The 20,442-nt window shown below is 41.7% G+C and overlaps 1 protein-coding gene across 11 annotated transcripts in view; it reads left to right on the forward strand.

Moving 5' to 3' along the window:
• Positions 1-20,442, forward strand: part of NOL6 (nucleolar protein 6) — a 61,853-nt gene that overhangs the window by 24,829 nt on the left and 16,582 nt on the right. The gene's annotated exons all lie outside the window — the stretch shown is intronic.

Below are 20,442 nucleotides of genomic sequence, written 5' to 3' on the forward strand. Positions count from 1 at the left end.
TAAAAATATTTCAATTTCCTTTTTTATACAGTAGAGGGAGACAGTATTCGAATACGGAAAATAAAATCTGTGGGTTACTGAGGCTTACTTTGTGGACACTAAGAGAGAACAGTACTAAAATAATTTGCTGTCCATGTATTCGGGTATCTTGATTGTATTTCACTGTTCGGATATCTTGGACCTTTGTGCATTAAGAAAAGATGCATTTTGCTGGGGAGAATCTGCTTAGTATTAGAGCTTCTGTAAAATTTGCAGCTTAAAAGGGTGATTTCTGTGCTTTTGAGAATTCTCTTTTCTTTCCCACCTTCAAGGTTGAATGAATGTTGCATGTCCATGTGTAGTCGGTGGTTAAATGTTATTAATTTGAGTGATATATAATTTGCGATGAAAGTAGGAAGAGAAAGAGGTAAAACCCTGAAATTAATGAAATAGCATTTCTTAACTGTTTTACGATATAATATCTAATATGTTTTTTCCAAGCCAGGGTTCATATTTTTTCAGTGTCTCTGACAGTTATTTCTACCTTTTGCTGAATATCACCTTTCATGTTAGCCTATTAATTTTTTAGAAATTAAGAAACTATAATTTTTTATTTCTTCTTGTTAATTTAATGACACTCTTCTCTGGTCACAGTCTCAGAATTGTGACTTTAGTGTCACCTATATTGTGAAATATTCATTTTAAAAATTAGGTTTTTTTTTTTTTTTTGAGACGGAGTCTCGCTCTGTTGCCCAGGTGGAGTACCTTGGCATGATCTCAACTCACTGCAACCTCCACCTGCTGGGTTCAAGCAATTCTCTTGCCTTAGCCTCCTGAGTGGCTGGGACTACCACAGGCGCACACCACCATGCCCAGCTAATTTTTTGTATTTTTAGTAGAGATGAGCAGGCTGGTCTGGAACTCCTGACCTCATGATCTGCCCGCCTCAGGCTCCCAAAGTGCTGGAATTATAGGCATGAGCCACCGCGCCTGACATTAATTTTTATTCCTTTTAAGAATTAGAATTCTCAGTCTTTTGGGGTGAATTTGCCCTTGTGGAAATGTTGTTTTCTTCCTATTTTTAGTCAGAATAATTTTTCTGTATTAATACAAAATGTGAAAGCCTGGAATTGTGGGAATTAAAAATGTATGTCTTAGAAACAAAATAGCCTCCTTTTCTCTCCCTGAAATTTGAGAAGTTTTAAAGTAATCCCTTTTTTTAATGTTCAGAGAAGAATATTTGTATGTTAAAGAATCCTGGTGATAATGTAATGGAATGGGGTATCTGGGCATGGTGCTCCTGCTTGTCTGAATACATATATATGGGAATTTTAAAAATTGTTGCTTTAACATCTTGCTTCATACAGTGGCCATGATAATAGTGAGAATTGTTTAATTTTTTTTAACTGAGTTAAAAAAAATCCACAAATTGTAGATCTTGGAATGTATTCTTGTTACTTTTCATATATTTTGTAACATATATTCATATATTTTTAAAGAAGACTTTTACTCTACATAATTTTTAAACAGCTCTACGTTGTCAATATTTTTATCATGTCCTGACGTACTAAAAAGCAAAGTATTTCGTCATATGCATGTACTGTACCTTATTTAGCCAGCTCCATTTTGTTTGTCCTGTGGATAATTATAATAGCTGTTTTGACTGTTTTACCACATGTCAGGCACTGTACTGTGTGTTATTTCATGTAATTCTCATAGTTACTGCATGGTGTAGGTATTTTTATCCCCAGTTTACAGGTAGAGAAACTGAACTCAGAGATGTTAAATAATTTGTCCAGGTTTTTTGGATTATACTGATGAAGATACTGATAACATTCTGTTGTCAGTTATTTGTCAGAAAGGGTTCATTATTTTTCTTATACATAATATCATTTATTCTTGAGAACCCTAAATGAGTTATTCTTGGGAACCTAAATGAGTTAGGGCCTACTAAGTCATTTGCAATACAATGCAATAGGAAAAATTGAGGCTCACTGAGATTAAGTTGCTTGCTTATGGTTATACATCCAACAAATGGCATCCATTTCCGACTCTTTCTGTTTACACAACTGATTGTTTTTGTCCCAACCCCTGCTTATTTCTGAGGAAACAAGTAAAAATTCTAGCTGAAAAAGACATTTCCTGCAAATTTTTTCATATTTTGACTCCCTCCTCTCTGAAATATGGATAACGGTCTTTTTTTAATAGGGTGATTTTAAGTGAGATAATGCATGTGAAGCATGTAGCACACAGGGTATATGATAGTCAATAAATGTTACTGGTACTATGTCTATTATTTTATTTTGGTTATTTAGGTTTTTATTCAGGCTGTAAAAGCAGTAAATGCATATCATACCATATCATAGAAAATCTGGAAAAGATAAAGGAGCTTAGGAAGTAATCCACTCAGACTCACCACTGATGACATTTTAACATATTTCCCTCGGGATAACTCATTATTTCCTGATACGTAGGTTGATCACTACACATGACACATACTGGAATCTTTTTACTTATGGGAATGTCTCTTCTGATTAATTAAGAAGAACAGAGGCTGTGTCCTCATGTACCAGTACTGTTTCTAGCTCAGAGTAGGTACTCAGCAAATATTTGAAATGAGCTGTTAGAAGCTTGAGAGAAGACCTTTCAGGTCTTCTCCATTCTTTGCCATTTTTTGCATTTAAAAAAGGATTATAAAAAGATTTTAGTTTAAAGACAAAGAAGGTAGATGTACTAGTTTGAGCTCAGGAAAGCTGAGCTATTATTAGACAAAGGAATTTGATGTAACAATGAAATGTGCAAAGAGCTCAGTAAGAGTATGTTGGGAAGGTTGCATTCTTTCGATCGGGGGAGCAATTATTTAATGAGTACAGTCTTGAAGTATATGGTTCTCAAAAGTTTGCCAATAAATTGCCCAGCTCTTTAGTCTCTGGGAAAGATCTCTTCATGTTAGTCTGTAGTGGCAAGTGGAATCTTACTTACCACTTAAGATGGTGGTGTCTGGATATCATGATTGCTTAAGAGTAATGACATCTCTTTAATTTTTGAAGTTTCTTTCATTGGAAAAAATGAAACTCTGTGCTATGCAGAGGAGACTTTAGAGGTGGATGGATGGTAATACATATAATGTTGAGAACTAATGATCCAGCACAGTAAGGATTCTTATTGATAACCCGTGAATACTCTTTTGGGATATTAACACCTTGAGAGCCTTCCCGGTACATGTGAGAGCAACATTCAAGCAAACTACCAAAGTTTTAAGTTAACTTTTAAAGTATTTTTGACTTAAATGAAAATAGAATCATTTCTTAATGGGTGCAATAAAAACCTCTGAAATTGGACTAGTGCTAGTTCTAGAACTATCTTCCAGAATCAAGACTTAAAACTTCATTTTTAAAAACATTGAAACATTTGAAAGTGCAAGCATTGAAAGTGAATTAAGTGTAAAAAGGAATTCATAGAAAATTAGCCCCTCCCTTTTCCTTTTTTTTTTTTCTTTGCTGGGGGAGACAGAGTCTTACTCTGTTGCCTATGCTGGAGTGCAGTGGCACTATCATGGCTCACTGCAGTCTCAACTACCTGGGCTCAAGTGATCCTTCCACTTCAGCCTCCCAAAGTGCCAGGATTACAGGTGTGAGCCACTGCACCCAGCCCCCTTTACCTTTCTGAAAAAGATGCTTTAAGTGGTTTATTACATGCAGCTATTTTGGTGAATGATTAAGTATAATTTCAAAAGTGAAGGTCAGCTTGTCTCAGCTGAAACGGGTCGTTACTAAGAGCTTTTCCTTTGGCTTCATAAAGTCCTCTCTGTGCATACTGCACACTTACTCAGGTTATGATGGCTGTCAGTAGATGTGAATACTAGTCTATGCTGCTTTTCAGGTGAAACAAGGAACTTTTTATAGATGATGTGTACATAGTTACAGGAACATGAAGTGCGAATATACGGTGCCCTGTGGCCAAGTTTAGTGTGGTGATGAACACAGTACTTTCCAGGCCCTCATTTTTCAGATGAGTTGAAGATTAAAGGAGCAAGATGCAGTTTTAATCTTTCAGGTAATATTAACAGTTCTTTTCAGTAACTGTTGCTGTGTCATTGCCAGCTATTGGATTTCTGTCTCCGTTTGATAAATATCCCAGCAGTGACACCTTAAAGTAACCAGAGTACTGTCACTTAATACTGTGTATGAGAAATTATTGGTAGTATATTACTTTATAAAAAACTAGCTGGGCGCAGTGGCTCACACTTGTAGTCCTAACTACTCGGGAGGCTGAGGCAGGAGAATCACTTGAACCCGGGAGGCAGAGGTTGCAGTGAGCTGAGATCACACCACTGCACTCCAGCCTGGGTGACAGAGACTCTGTCTCAAAAAAAAAAAAAAAAAAATCATAGTTTACTTTAGGGAATTCTAGAGATTCTTGTGAAATATTTGTTTTTATGTATGCAGAGTTTAAACATGTAAATTACACTGAAGATACTATACTCTGCCCTTATCCCGGTGACATGGTTTTATATTTTTCTTATTATGAAAACAGTTGTTTATTACATTTCTTTACTCCTAAAGAAAATAAAAATAAACACTCAAAACCACATACCCCACATACACATACCATCACGTGATGTCTGATTAAAAATGTTGGCAGCTTTCCCTATGTTAGCACTTTGTTAGGGTATTTTAAGGTGCAAATTTTGAAGGTCTTCTTGCTAAAGGCAGATGGTATAAAGATTACTAGGAATTGCTAGTTTAAGTGAGTCATCTGATAAAAAGAAGTCAAAGAACCTAGGGGTGAATGGGCTTCTCTTTTTGTTAAGTCTGCCTTTTGATTTTTTAATTCTGCTTGCAAAAGTAATGATCCTTTTCATGGAAAAAAGTTAGAATATAACATTCTAACTCAATTCTTCATTTAAACTGTTTTATATAATGTTGTTATGGTGCTTACTTTAATATTTGCATTAAAAATGCTGATTTTAGCCAGTTAAAAATAGAGGCGAGAGCATTATTTGAATAAAGAAAACAAAAGGTAGATATAAATGCTATGTGAGTGTGTGTTTAGGGGTAAGGATAGACTCGGGACTAGCCTTGATTAGAGAGTAAAAGATGCTATTAGGATACTATTAATTTTTCATTTTAGTAAATGAACTTAGTCTAGCATTCAGAAGTTCTTAACAGTCTGCCTTCTGCTTCTTTTTTTCTTTTTTTTTTTTCTGAGATGGAGTTTTGCTCTTGTTGCCCAGGCTGGAGTGCAGTGGTACAATCTTGGCTCACTGCAACCTCTGCCTCCCAGGTCTCAGCCTGCTAAGTAGCTGGGATTAGAGGCATGCACCACCGTGCCCAGGTAATTTTGTATTTTTAGTAGAGACGGGGGTTTCTCCATGATGGTCAGGCTGGTCTCGAACTCCTGACCTCAGGTGATCCACCCACCTCGGCCTCCCAAAGTGCTGGGATTACAGGTGTGAGCCGCCACGCCCGACTCTGCTTCTTTTTTATCATATTTTTCACTGCTCTGATTTTTTTTCAAGTCAAGTCCTGAACTTGACGCAAATTAATCTTCTCCATACTCGCCTATGCAGTGTCCTTGCATACCCCAGTGCTCCAGTTAGGCCATTCCCTGTGCCTCTTGCAAATGCTTTTGCCCTCCAAAGCCCTTCAGAGTGTATAAAGCCTTTCCTCTTCACAGTCAGGTGTGGTCTCTGCTGAGCTTTTAGCACATTTATTTATTTAGAACTTCAGTAACTTTCTTAAAGTATCTCACATACTTCCAAATGGTCGAAGATGTGTCTTTAATATTTTAAAAATCCAACCAGGTGTGGTGGCTCATGCCTGTAATCCTAGCACTTTGGGAGGCCGAGGTGGGAGAATGGCTTGAGGCCAGGAGTTTCAGACCAGCATGGGCAACATAGTGAGACCCCGTCTCTACAAAAAATAAAAAAAATTAGCTGGGAGTGGTGGCACATGTCTGTAGTCCCAGCTACTCAGGAAGCTGAGACCGGAGAATCACTTGAGCCCAGTTCAACACTGCAGAGAGCTATGATCCTTCCACTGCACTCCAGCCTGGGAGACAGAGCAAGCCCCTTTCTCTACAAATAAAATAAAAATCCCCACCATCTTGAGGACTATACCATCTTATACTGAGTGTTTAGTAATTATTTGTTGAATGAATGAATGCAAAAATGTTAATATTAGTTGTATTATGTTTATACAATGAAATGTTTCTCCACTGTAAAACAGGTGAATGCACATGTAAATACAGTAATGATTTTAGAATCAGATTTCTTAATAGTGGCATTATTGACATTTTGGGGGATTGCCCTGTACACTGTAGGATGTTTAGTAGCAACTGTGGTCTCTACTCACTAGATTTCATTACCACATCTCCCCTCAAATCCAGTTGTGACAACTCACAATGTCTCCAGACACTGCCATATATCTTTTTGGTGTTTCAGAGAAGCTGAGTAAAAGTAGATCTCTCCATATTAACTAAAGGATAATGGTTAACATCTGTGTGGTACTTTGCGTATAAAGTGCTTTCACATATATCACTCATTCATTAATTTGTTAAGCATTTACTGAGCTTCGCTACATGCTATACGCCTCTACTGGACACCAGAGTATAATATACCGGTGAAGTACTCCTTGAACTTGAGGCATCATCAAAAATGTGACTTCCCATGAAAAGCCTTCTCCCACTTTGTTAAGTCACTCTGCCCTTCTTATTGTCTAATGCCGCACTCTGTCTCCTTTGCAATATTTTCTATTCTGCTCTCGTTAAGGGTAGGTGTCGTGTCCGTTCTGTCACCTCTGTGAGGTCTTGAATGCAAGACCTAGTGTACTGCTAGGCCCAAAACAGGCACTCAGTGAAACCAGTTGAGTCGGTGGAAGAATGGATGAAAGCAACGTGCTTATAGGAAAGAGACAAGCCAAGATTCATTGCTACACAATATGATGGGTACCAAGGCAGAGAAGTGGGTTGAGGGCGTTGTGTTAGTCTGTTTTGAGCTGCTATAGCAGGATACCACAGACTGGGTAATTTATAAAGAACAGGAATTTGTTTCCTCACAGTCCTGGAAGTTAGGAAGTCCAAGATGAAGGCACTGGCAGGTTCATTTATCTGGTGAGGGTCTAGTCTCTCTGCTTCCAAGATGGTGCCTTGATTGTTGCATCCTTGAGGAGTGGGGGAAGAATGCTGTGTCTTCATATAACAGAAGGCAGAAGAACAAAAAGGGATGAACTCCCTCTTTCAAGCCCTTTTATAAGGGCACCTAATCCCATTCACAAGATAGGAGCCCTCGTGGCCTAATCACCCTTTAAAGGCCCCACCTCTTAATACTATCACATTAGCAACACTTAGTTTTAGACGAGGCACATTGAAACCATAGCAGGTATAAAAGAAAAGCATTTAATCAGACTGTTTGTCAGTTGATAATTTTTCGTTCCCTCCAGGAGACCTGTCTATGAGTGGCTGAGAGACCTGTTTAATTCTGGGGTATAGAATTAAGATGGCCATCTGCCTGCAAGTAGAGTTAAGCTGCATTCTCCCAAATCAACTTTGTTCATAATAAAAGGAATGTTCTGGCCTCCATATGCCATACTCTTTATCGTCAATTTCTTAAATAGTTCACAGCTTGGTTAGAGAAGAGGCAGGCTATCTATTGCCCCATCCTCTACCTTTAAAAAAAAAACAAAAAAAAACTAAATACCTAATCGCTATATTGTTATTCTTTTGTCTGTTAGTGCTCTCCTTAACACGTATAAAAATAGACCAAACTGACATGATCATATTTTAGAAAAATACTATTTTCTTTTTTTTGGAAAGGAAACAGAAAAAAAAGATAGATGGCTTAAATTGTCTACTTATCATAACATAGAATTAGAAATCGCAGTCTTTGTGGCTGCCAAAAAGAAAAAAAGAATGGCCAAAAAATGAAATCAAATAAAAGTCTTTCATGCCTCTTCCTATGACTGTTAATATGAAGAAACTTAATAGTTCTGAAAATAAAGATGTAAATTGCTGCAGAATATAAAACAGGATAAAGTCACAATAGCCAAAATGTGGAAGCAACCCAAATGTTCATCCATGGATGAATGGATAAACAATATGAGGTATATATGTACGATGGAATATGATTCACCCTTAAAAAGAAGTGCAATTCTTACATATGCTACAACGTAGATGAACCTTGAGGACATTATACTAAGTGAAGTAAGCAGGTCACGGAAGGACAAATATATGATTCCACTCATGTGAGGTACCTAGAATAGGCAAATTCGTAGAGACAGAAAGTAGTTTCCAGGGGCTGGGGATAGGGAAGAATAGAGAGTTAGTGTTTAATTGGTAGAGACTTTCTGTTTGGGATGATTCTTTTAAAAGTTCAGGGGATGGATAGTAGTGATGACTACATAACAGTGTGAATGTACTTCACACTATGGAGTTGCACAATTAAACATGGTTAAGATGGTACATTTTTGTGTATTTTACCATAAGAAAAAAAATTTAGGGCTGGGCAAGGTGGCTTACATCTAATCCCAACACATTGAGAGGCCAAGGCGGGAGGATCACTTGAGCCCAGGAGTTTGAGACCAGCCTGGGCAACATAGTGAGACGCCATCTCTAACAAAAAATAATAATAATAAATTAGCCAGACCTGGTGGTGTGCGCCTATAGTCCCAGCTACTCAGGAGGCTGAGGCATGATCTGTGATCATGCCACTGCACTCCAGCCTGGGCGACAGAGTGAGAACTTGCCTCGAAAAAAAAATTAGTATGATAAAGCGCAGACTATGTATATAATGAAGATACTTCAACCATTTGAAGGAGTGTTCTGTTCTCAAGCCAAATAGAGAACCACATACTATCCCAGAAAAAAACAGCAAAGGATCCAGGGAAGCTAGAAAGGCTGGTGTTTTGTGGCTGAGGTCAGTAGAGATGACTGCTCTGTTCATGGAATCCCATGGATACTTATCTTCATCTTCTTAGCCACCAGTGACAGGGTACTGCTTGACAGACTGACCCTGTGGTGTGAATATCACATACATTATCACTGAATTTTTGAAACACCTTATGAAGTAGACATTCTCATTTATAGGAATTTAATACCTTTCTGAAATTTGGTAAGTAAGTGGTGCAGCCAACACTTAAACCCTAGATCAGCAGACTCCAAAATTGAAGTACTTTCCTCAGTATATCCCAAGAATGGCTTTAGGAAGAATTATATGGATAATCTGGAGTAAAAGGAACAGGAATTTCTTCATTTAGGTCAGCAAGATGTGCTGACAAGATGACCACAAATGCAGGAATGTTGGAGTGGTGGTTAATATTTAGATGAGAAATCCTTAGAGTTTAAAGAGTGGAATAGCAATGCAAGTTTCTGGCGCTACTTCAGTAGGGATCTGGAACTGATGGAAGGGGAAAAAATTAAAGCCAGAAAGCTCAGTGGAGCAGATGTCATAGTGGCCACAGCGAAACAAAGATTTTCAAAATGAGATGCTAAGTGAGAAACAACAACTGAGGAGAGAAGTAATTTCTCCAGGGTCACAATGGGCATAAGGAGAATCGTTCTTTTAGACTCTAGGTGAGCTCGTAGTAATCCAAGGATTGGTGATGTAGGCCACTGAGTTCTGGCTTTGAGTACATCTCTAATCCCTAAACCTTCACTAGGAGGGAGTGAAGGGAGTCAGGTGTGCCACATGTCTGGCTACTGAAAAATGCCTAGATGGGAAAGGAGTTTGAAATATTGTCCTAAAATGAAGTTTCTGGGTTAAATGGGCCAGATTTCACCATGTGTTCACTGTTATTACTGTGTAAAATCAAGAGATTTAAATGAGATTAAGATCTTTAATTAGCTTTCTGAGATATTGAAGTGTAAGAACCTGGCCAGGCACAATGGCTCACGCCTGTAATCTCAGCACTTTGGGAGGCTGAGGCAGGCGGGTCACCTGAGGTCAGGAGTTCAAGACCAGCCTGGCTAACATGGTGAAAACTCTGTCTCTACCAAAAATACAAAAATTAGCCAGGCATGGTGGCGCATGCCTGTAATCCTAGCTACTCGGAAGGCTGAGGCAGGAGAATCGCTTGAACCCCGGAGGCGGAGGTTGCAGTGAGCCAAGATTGTGCCACTGCACTCCAACCTGGGTGATAGAGTGAGACTGTGTCTCAAAAAGAAAAAAAGAAAGGAAAACTAAGAACCCGGTGACCTCTGCCACATACATTGCCTGACTTTGGTTAATGTGGTGACATACTGAGCCCCAAACTGGCATATGTAATCTCTGGTCACTTCTACACCAAAGCTGTTAGCCCAACTTGGCAATGAAGGCCAAGCTAAGAAGAGTCAGGAATTATGAAGCACAAAGCATAGAATATCAAAACTAGAAAGAAAAATATCTGTTTTCCTAATGCTTTCATTTTATAGATGTGGAAAATTGAGGACCAAAGAGAGTACCTTGCCAGCAATTTTGTAGTTATGGTTTTAGATGAAGAGCTGCACAGTGTTAGGGGAAATTCTGAATAGTGTTCAAGTCCTCCAGCCAGCAGCAGCAGAATGTGGTTTTTAGTGTGCACTATGCAAGTAGTGCTTCAGATGGAGCTTATTCTTATTTTTAAGTTATTTTATTTTTTATTTGATTAATTCATTTATTTTTATATATTTTAACAGATTTAGTGACATAAAATTACATATGGTGTACAATTTGATGGTTGATATACACATGCATTGTGAAATGATCATCACAATCAAGCTAATTAACCTATTATCACCTCTTCATAGTTACTACTTTGTGCATGCATGCGTATTTATTTTATTTCTGAAATAATTTTAGACTGACAGAAAAGTTGCAGAAATAGTAGAGTTCACATGTATCTACCACTTTGCTTCCCCGATGTTAAAAACTTATATAACTATAGTTCAATAATCAAAATGAGGAAATTAGCTTTGATACAATACTATGAATTAAACTACAGCCCTTTGATTTTCACCATCTCCTCCCACCCCCTACCATGCCTTTTTAATGTTCTAGGATATCATCTAAGATCCCACGTTGCATTCGTTTATATGGCCCCTCAGTTTCCTCCAGTCTGTGACAGTTGTTCCGTATTTCCTTGTCTTTCATGGACTCTTGATGAGTACTGGTCAGCTGTTTTGTAAAATGATCCTCAGTTTGGGTTTGTCCATGTTTTCCTCATGATTAGACTGAGGTGATGGGTTGGGGGGAAGAAGATCACAAGGTGAAATGCTCTTGTTATTTCCTATCGGGGTACAGGATGCCAACGTGGCTTATTAGTGATATTTACTGCGATCATTTGGTTAAGGTGGCATCTCCCAGGTTTCTTTATTGTAAAGTTTCTTTTCTCCCTTTGCAAATGATAAACATCTTAGAGATGCTTTGAGACTGTGGTAGCATCCTGTTTCTTCTCAAACTTTTGGCTGCTGATTTTCGCATTCCTTGGTGGATCTTGTCAACGGTTACTAATGTGGTGTTCAAGTGGGGGTTTTGTATTTTACTCATTCCTTCTACATTAATTGGAATTTTGTAAGGAAGAAGTGTCTTTTCTCATACATTTATTTATTGAATTATTTTCTTATGTCCATATGGATTTATGGGTATTTATTTTGTCCTATGGGATTGTGTTAGTTCTTGCCTTGCTATAAAGGAATACCTGACACTAGGTAATTCATAAAGAAAATAGGGCCGGGTGTGGTGGCTCACTCCTGTAATCCCAGCAGTTTGGGAGGCCAACACGGGCCAATCACTTGAGGTCAGGAGTTCGAGACCAGCCTGGCTGAATAGTACTTGGTTGTGTGAGTGTGTATGTGTGTGTATATATGTATATATATTTTTATATATATATATATTTATATAGTCACCCAGGCTGGAGTGCAGTGGTGTGATCCCGGCTCAGTGCAACCTCTGCCTCCTGGGTTCAAGTGATTCTTCTGCATCAACCTCCCGAGTAACTGGGATTACAAACGTGTGCCACCACACCTGGCTAATTTTTGTATTTTTAGTAGAGACAGGATTTTACTATGTTGGCCAGGCTGGTCTTGAACTCCTGACCTCCAGTAATCCACCCACCTCAGCCTCCCAAAGTGCTGGGATTACAGGCATGACCCACTGCACCTGGTCAAGAAAGGTACTTTAGACAATGCCCGAGTTGAGGATTTGGCCTGTGACTCGCTGCAGTTGCCACACTGTGGCCTTAGAACAGTCTTATCCAGTCCTGAAAACCCTAGTGCCTTGGAAACATCAGGACTGGTCAGAAGGACAGTAAATCCTCAAGGCACCAGCCTTGTAATACCTCCCCCAAGATTGAGGGGTATTACAAACTCTCTGCAGGACCCATATCCTGGGTGTGGACACCCAGTCCTGCTAGGACCTGCTTTGAGAATAGTTGATCCCAGCCATGAAACTGCCTGATGCCTTCAGCGAAGCACGCAGGAAAGGCTCAAGTGATCCTCCTGTATCAGCCTCATGAGTAGCCAGTAGCTGGGACCACAGGCGGTCACCACCACAGCTGCCTAATTTTTTTTGTAGAGACAGGTTTCATCATGTTGCTGTTCTGGAACTCCTGAACTCAAGTGATGTGCCTGCCTCAGTCTACCAAAGTGCTGGGATTACAGGCATGAGCCTGTATATACTCTGTATATATATATATACACACAATAAGGTATGAGTTTATAGATTCCTGTTCTCTGCAACTAGTGACTATGTTGCCCAGGCTGGTCTTGAACTCTTGGGCTCAAGTGATCCTACCGCCTTGGCCTCCCCAAGTGCTGGGATTACAGACACGAATCACCAGACTCAGTCTGATTTTTGTATTTTTTTGTAGAGATGGGGTTTTTCTATGTTGCCCAGGCTGGTCTCAAACTCCTGGGCTCAAGCAGTCCACCTGCATCAGCCTCCCAAAGTGCTAGGATTACAGGCATGAGCCATAATGCCTGACCCTTTGCCCACTTTTAAATGGAATTATTATCATGTTTTACTGATGAGGTATTTGAGTTTCTTGTGTATTCTGGATGTTAATTCCTTGTTGGATGAACAGTTTGCAAATGTTTTCTCCCATTTAACAGGTTGTCTCTTCACTGTGTTGTTTCCTCTGATGTGCAGAAGTTTTGTAGTTTAATATAGTCCAATTTGTCTACTTTTGTTTTTGTTGCCCGTGCTTTTGAAGTCTTAGCCATGAAATCTTTTCCTAGACCAGTGTCCTGAAGGCTTCCCCCTATGTTTTCTTCTAGCAGTTTTATGGTTTCAGGCCTTATGGTTAAGTCTTTAATCCATCTTGAGTTGATTTTTGCATATAGTGAAAGGTAGAAGGTTAGTTGCGTTCTTTTGCATATGGATATCCACTTTTCCCAGCACCATTTATTGAAGAGAATGTCCTTTCCCCAGTGAATGTCCTTGACACCTTTGTTGAAAATCAGTTAGCAGCAAATGTAGGGATCTATTTCTGAGTTTTCTATTCTGTTTCATTTTATACCAATACCATGATGTTTTGGTCACTAGAGCCTTGTAATATATGTTGGAGTCAGATAGTATAATGTCTCCAGCTTTCTTTCTGCTTAGGATTGCTTTGGCTATTTGAGCTTTTTTGTTCCATATGAATTTTAGGATTATTTTTTCTACTTCTGTGAAAAATGACATTGGTATTTTGATAGAGATTTTATTAAATCTGTAGATTGCTTTGGGTTGTATGGTCATTTTAACAGTATTAATATTTTCTGATCCATGAGCATGGATTTGATTTCCATTTCTTTATGTCCTCTTCAACTTCTTTCATCGGCGTTCTGTAGTTTTCCTTGTAGAGGTTTTTCACCTACTTGAAACCCCGTCTCTATTAAAAATACAAAAATTAGCTGGGCACGGTGGCTCACGCCTGTAATCCCAGCACTTTGGGAGGCTGAGGCGGGCGGATCACGAGGTCAGGAGATCGAGATCATCCTGGCTAACACAGTGAAACCCTGTCTCCACTAAAAAAATACAAAAAATTAGCCGGGCGTGGTGGCGGGCGCCTGTGGTCCCAGCTACTCCAGAGGCTGAGGCGGGAGAATGGCATGAACCCAGGAGGCGGAGCTTGCAGTGAGCCAAGATCGTACCACTGCACTCCAGCCTGGGCAACAGAGTGAGACTCCATCTCAAAAAATAAAAATAAAAAAATACAAAAATTAGCCGGGTGTCATGGCGGGCACCTGTAGTCCAGCTACTCAGGAGACTGGGGCAGGAGAATCGCTTGAACCCGGGAGGTGGAGGTTGCATTGCACTGAGATCATAACACTGCACTCCAGCCTGGGCAACAGAATGAGACTGTCTCAAAAAAAAAAGGTTGATCCCCGTAAAAGTCATTGTTTATAAGATCAGAATTAACCTTCCTAAAGCAAATATTGTTCCCTCCTGTTTATCATCTTTTCTTTTTGAAAGAAAGATAACCAGTTTAAGAAGTGCCACAGGCTGGGCGCCGTGGCTCACACCTGTAATCCCAGCACTTTGGGAAGCCGAGGTGGGAGGACCACAAGGTCAGGAGATAGAGAGCAACCTGACCAACATGATGAAACCCCGTCTCTACCAAAAATACAAAAATTATCTGGGCATAGTGGTGCGTGCCTGCAATCCCAGCTACTCGGGAGGCTGAGGCAGGAGAATCACTTGAATCAGTCAAAGGTGGAGTCACAGGTTGCAAGAAGCCAAGATCACACCAGTGAACTCCAGCCTGGCAACAGAGCGAGACTCCGTCTCAAAAAAAAAAAAAAAAAAAAAAAAAGAAGTGCCACCAGGTGCGGTGGCTCACGCCTGTAATCCCAGCACTTTGGGAGGCTGAGGTGGGCAGATCACCTGAGGGCGGAAGTTCGAGACCAGCCTGGCTAACATGGTGAAACCCTGTCTCTACTAAAAAAAATACAAAAATTAGCCGGGCATGGTGGTTCATGCCTGTAGTCCCAGCTACTCGGGAGGTTGAGGCAGAAGAATCGCTTGAACCCAGGAGATGGAGATTGCAGTGAGCCGAGATCGTGCCACTGCACTCCAGCCTGGGTGACAGAGTGAGACTCTGTCTCAAAAAAACAAAACAAAACAAAACAGTCTGAGTCTGAGCAACATAGTGAGACCTCTAAAAAAAAAAAAAAAAATTCTTCCCGCCTCAGCCTCCTATCTGGGATTACAGGCGCACACTACTGCCCCCAACATGACAAATGTTTTAGGGGTTTTTTTTGAGCTTTTTATTTATTTATTTGGTCTTGCTGTGTTGCCCAGGTTAGTCTTGAACTCTTTGAGCTCCTGCTTCTGCCTCCCAAACAGCTGGAATTACAGGTGTGAGCCACCATGCCCAGCCAACAAGTGAGTTTTTAAAGTAAAAAAGAAGAGGCAGTTTCCAAGTTGTTTACCAAGAGTTTACATTAAAATAACAAACTATAGATTGGCTATACCTACCTTTTTTTTTTTGAGATGGAGTCTTTTTCTGTCGCCCAGGCTAGAGTACAGTGGTGGGATCTTGGCTCACTGCAACCTCCACCTCCCGGGTTCAAGCAATTCTCCTGCCTCAGTCTCCTGAGTAGCTGGGATTACAAACACATGCCACCATGCCCGGCTAATTTTTTTATTTTAATTAATTAATTTGTTTATTAATTTATTTATTTTTTGAGACAGAGTCTCGCTGTTGCCCAGGCTGGAGTGCAGTGACATGATCTCGGCTCACTGCAAGCTCTGCCTCCCAGGTTCACGCCATTCTCCTGTCTCAGCCTCCGGAGTAGCTGGGACCACAGGCGTCCACCACCACGCCTGGCTAATTTTTTGTATTTTTAGTAGAGACAGGGTTTCACCGTGTTAGCCAGGATGGTCTCGATCTCCTGACCTCGTGATCCGCCCACCTCAGCCTCCCAAATTGCTGGGATTACAGGTGTGAGCCACCACGCCCAGCCCCAGCTAATTTTTTTTTTAAATATATTTTTAGTAGAGATGGGGTTTCACCATGTTGGCCAGGATGGTCTTAAACTCCAGAGCTCAGGTGATCCGCCCACCTCGGCCTCCCAGAGTGCTGGGATTACAGGCGTGAGCCATCGAGCCTGGCCTATACCTTGTGTTTTTCATCACAAGTTCCAGGAACATGAAGATAATGGGTGAGGCAGCTAGTCAGGATCAAAATACTTTTATTTTAATTAATTTATTTATTTCTGAGACAGGATCTCACTCTGTTTCCCTTAAGTGTAGTGGTGCGATCTTGGCTCACTGAAGCCTCAACCTCCTGGGCTTTTGCAGTCCTCCCACCTCAGCACCCCTAGTAGCTAGGACCAATAATTAGCTGGACTTGTGCAACACCAAGCCCAGATAATTATTTATTTTATTATTTTATTATTTTTTATTTTTTATTTTTTGTGTGTGTGTCGGAGTTTTGCTCTTCTTGCCCAGGCTGGAGCGATCTTGGCTTACCGCAACCTCTGCCTCCCAGGTTTAAGTGATTCTCCTGCCTCAGCTTCCCGAGTAGCTGGGATTACAGGCATGCACCACCACGCCCGGCTAATTTTGAATTTTTAGAAGAGACGGGGTTTCTCCATGTTGGTCAGGCTGGTCTTGAACTCCTGACCTCAGGTGATCCACCCGCCTCGGCCTCCCAAAGTGCTGGGATTACAGGCATGAGCCACCGCACCCGGCCTATTTATTTTTTTTGTAGAGACAAGGTCTCACTATGTTACCCAGGCTGGTCTTTAACTCCTGACCTCAAGCCATCCTCCTGCCTTAGCCTCCCAAAGTGGGGAGATTACAGGCGTGAGCCACTATACCTGGCCAAATGCCTTTAAATCAGCGGTCCCCACTGGGTGTGATGGCTCACGCCTGTAATCCCAGCACTTTGGGAGGCCGAGGTGGGTGGATCACGAGGTCAGGAGATCGAGACCATCCTGGCTAACACGGTGAAACCCCATCTCTACTAAATATACAAAAAAATTAGCCGGGTGTGGTGGTGGGTGCCTGTAGTCCCATCTATTCAGGAGGCTGAGGCAGGAAAGAATGGCGTGAACCCAGGAGGTGGAGCTTGCAGTGAGCGGAGATCCCGCCACTACACTCCAGCCTGGGTGACAGAGCAAGACTGTCTCAAAAAAAAAAAAAAAAAAAAAAAAAAAAAATCAGCGGTCCCCAACCTTTTTGGCACCAGGTTTCATGGAAGACAATTTTTTTACAGGGTGGGGGCAATAGGATGAAACTGTTTCACTTCAGATCATCAGGCATTAGTTAGATTCTCATAAGGAGTGTGCAACACAGATCCCTCACATGCGCAGTTCACAATAGGATTTGTGCTCTTATAAGAATCTGATGCCCTGCTGATCTCACAGGAGGCAGAGCTCAGGCAGTAATATGCACCTGCTGCTCACCTCCTACTGTGTGGCTGGTTCCTAACAGGTCATGGACTGTACCACGACCATACCGGTCTGTGGCCCAGGGGATGGAGACCCCTGCTTTAACAATAGCCTTTGGGCCAGGTGAGGTGGCTCATGCCTGAAATCCCAGCACTTTCGGAGGTGGAGGCAGGATGATGACTTGAGCACAGGAGTTTGAGACCAGCCTGGGCAACATGGCAAGACCCCATCTTTAAAAAAAAAATTTTTTTTTTTTTTGAGACGGAGTCTCGCTCTTGTCCCCCTGGCTGGAGTGCAGTGGCGCGGTCTCAGCTCACTGCAGCTTCCGTCTCTTGACAGTTCACAGGTTCATGCGATTTCTCCTGCCTCAGTCTCCCAAGTAGCTGGGATTACAGGCGCCTGCCACCACAACCGGCTAATTTTTGTATTTTTAGTAGAGATGGGGTTTCACCATGTTGGCCAGGCTGGTCTCAAACTCCTGACCTCAGGTGATCTACCCACCTTGGCCTCTCAAAGTGCTGGGACTGCACTTTGGCCACTGCACCCGGCCAAAAAAAATTATTTTTTTAATTAGCTGGGTGTGGTGGCATGTACCTGTGGTCCCAGCTACTCGGGAGGCTGAGGCAGAAGGATTGCTTGAGCCTAGGAAGTCAAGGCTGCAGGTAACTGTGTTTGCACCAGTGCATTCCAGCCTGGACTATAGAGGGAGACCCTGTCTCAAATAAACAAAATAACACAAAACAAAAATACATAAAATGACTTTGGACATGTGTGTGAGGGGTGCATAACTGAAGTCCTGTCCTCACCTCCTTGGGCCTGATGAATGTTGCATACCTCACATAGCTCACTGCTCTGAACGGTTTTCCTTTTCTCACAGTAATCTTTCTAATGTGCCCCTGGCAATCTGTGCATATCATAGCACCCCCCATGCTGCACTGCATTTATGTGTCTATTTCCTCTCAGCCTCTGAAGTGCCATTGAGAATGAGCCATTCATTCATTCATTCAAAAAATTTATTGAGTGCCTCCTATGTGACAGGCCCTGTGCTAATATCAGGGATACAGTAGTAAATGAGACAGAAATAAGTGGTCCTTGCCCTTGTGGAGCTTACCTTCTGTCTCTTTCTGAGACAGAAACAGATAAAAACAAGTAGTTAGTGCATAATATTATTACAAGTTTTGGTGAGTACCAGTGAAAGTGACTAAAAAGGTGCCTACTACTGAAAATGTTAGGGCAGGATACAATTTTATTTTAATTATATATTTATTTATTTTTGAGTCAGGGTCTTGCTCTGTCACCCAGTCTAGAGTACAGTGGTACAATCATGGCTCACTGCAGCCTCAAGCTCCCAGGCTCAAGCAATCCCACCTCCCACCTCAGCCTCCCAAGTAGCTGGGACTACAGATATGTGCCACCACACCTAGTTAATTTTTTTTTTTTTTTTTTTGAGACGGAGTTTCACTCTGTCATCCAGGCTGGAGTGCAGTGGCACGATCTCAGCTCACTGCAACCTCCACCCTCTGGTTTCAAATGATTGTCCTTCCTCAGCCTCCTGAGTAGCTGGGACTACAGGTGCCTGCCACCGCGCCCGGCTAATTTTTTGTATTTTTAGTAGAGATGGGGTTTCACCATCTTGGCCAGGCTGGTCTTGAACTCCTGACCTCGTGATCCACCCGCCTCAGCCTCCCAAAGTGCTGGGATTACAGGCGTGAGCCACCGTGCCTGGCCCACACCTAGCTAATTTTTGTTTTTTGGTTTTTGTTTTTTTGAGACAGAGCAACATGCTGTTGCTAAGGCTGAAGTGCAGTGGCACAATCTCAGCTCACTGCAACCTCCGCCTCCCAAGTTCAAGCAAGTCTCCTGCCTCAGCCTCCCAAGTAGCTGGAATTACAGGCACGTGCCACCAGGCCCGGTTAATGTTTGTATTTTTTTTAGTAGAGACGGGGTTTCGCCATGTTGGCCAGGCTGGTCTCAAAACCATGACCTCAGATGACCCACCCGCCTTGGCCTCCCAAAGTGCTGGGATTACAGGTGTGAGCCACCACGCCTGGCCTTAATTTTTATATATATATTTTTTGAGATGGAGTCTCACTTTGTCGCCCAGCCTAGAGTGCAGTGGCACAATCTTGGCTCACTGCAACCTCTGCCGCCTGGGTTCAAGTGATTGTCTTGCCTCAGCCTCCTGAGTAGCTGGGATTACACCTGCCACTGTGCCCGGCTAATTTTTGTATTTTTAGTAGAGATGGGGTTTCACCATCTTGGTCAGGCTGGTCTTGAACTCCTGACCTCATGATCCACCCGCCTCGGCCTTCCAAAGTGCTGGGATTACAGGCGTGAGCCACCACACCCGGCCTAAGTTTTGTTTTTTTTTAATAGAGATGGAGTTTCACTATGTTGTCCAGGCTGGTTTCGAACTCCTGGACTCCCACCACGGCCTTCCAAAGTTCTGAGATTACAGTGTGTCAATTCTTGACCATTCTTGACCATGGGGCTTGATCATTAAGTATGGAATGAATAGTCAATTCATTTCACAGCTTTTTGGTCTTTCTTAGACTTCAATGATGCTGCTTCTTCCCCTCTGTCAATTCAAATTCAAACCATGCTTCAACACTTAGCACAAGCTCCATTCCTCCAGTAAACCTTATCAATCTAAACATTCTGAGCAAAGACAGCAGCAAGGTCAAAGGCCCAGGAAATAAATCAAATTAGAGTAAGAAAACTCCTAAGTAGTTCAGTGCAACTGGGGCACAAAATTTGAGGGAGACAATGGTTAAAGGAAAGACGGAAAGGATTGACTATGGTCACAATCATTCAGTAAACATTTATTAAGTACCTACAATGTGCTAGGTATTGGGCATGTACACATGGTCCTTGTTTTCATGTGTTCACAGTCAAGGGCAAAAAGAGACAACTGGGCTGGGCAAGTGGCTCATGCTTATAATCCCAGTGCTTTGGGAGGCTGATGAGGGAGGACTGTTTGAGGTTCTGAGGTCAAGACCACTACCAAATATTAAAAAATTAGCTGGGCATGGTGGCATATACCTGTAGTCCTAGCTACTTGGGAGGATCACTTGAGCCCAGGTATCCCAAGCTGCAGTGAGCTACAACTGCACTGCAGCCTGGGTGACAGTG

This window comes from Pongo pygmaeus, chromosome 13 (assembly GCF_028885625.2).
Source record: "Pongo pygmaeus isolate AG05252 chromosome 13, NHGRI_mPonPyg2-v2.0_pri, whole genome shotgun sequence".
Classification (NCBI taxonomy): domain Eukaryota; kingdom Metazoa; phylum Chordata; class Mammalia; order Primates; family Hominidae; genus Pongo; species Pongo pygmaeus.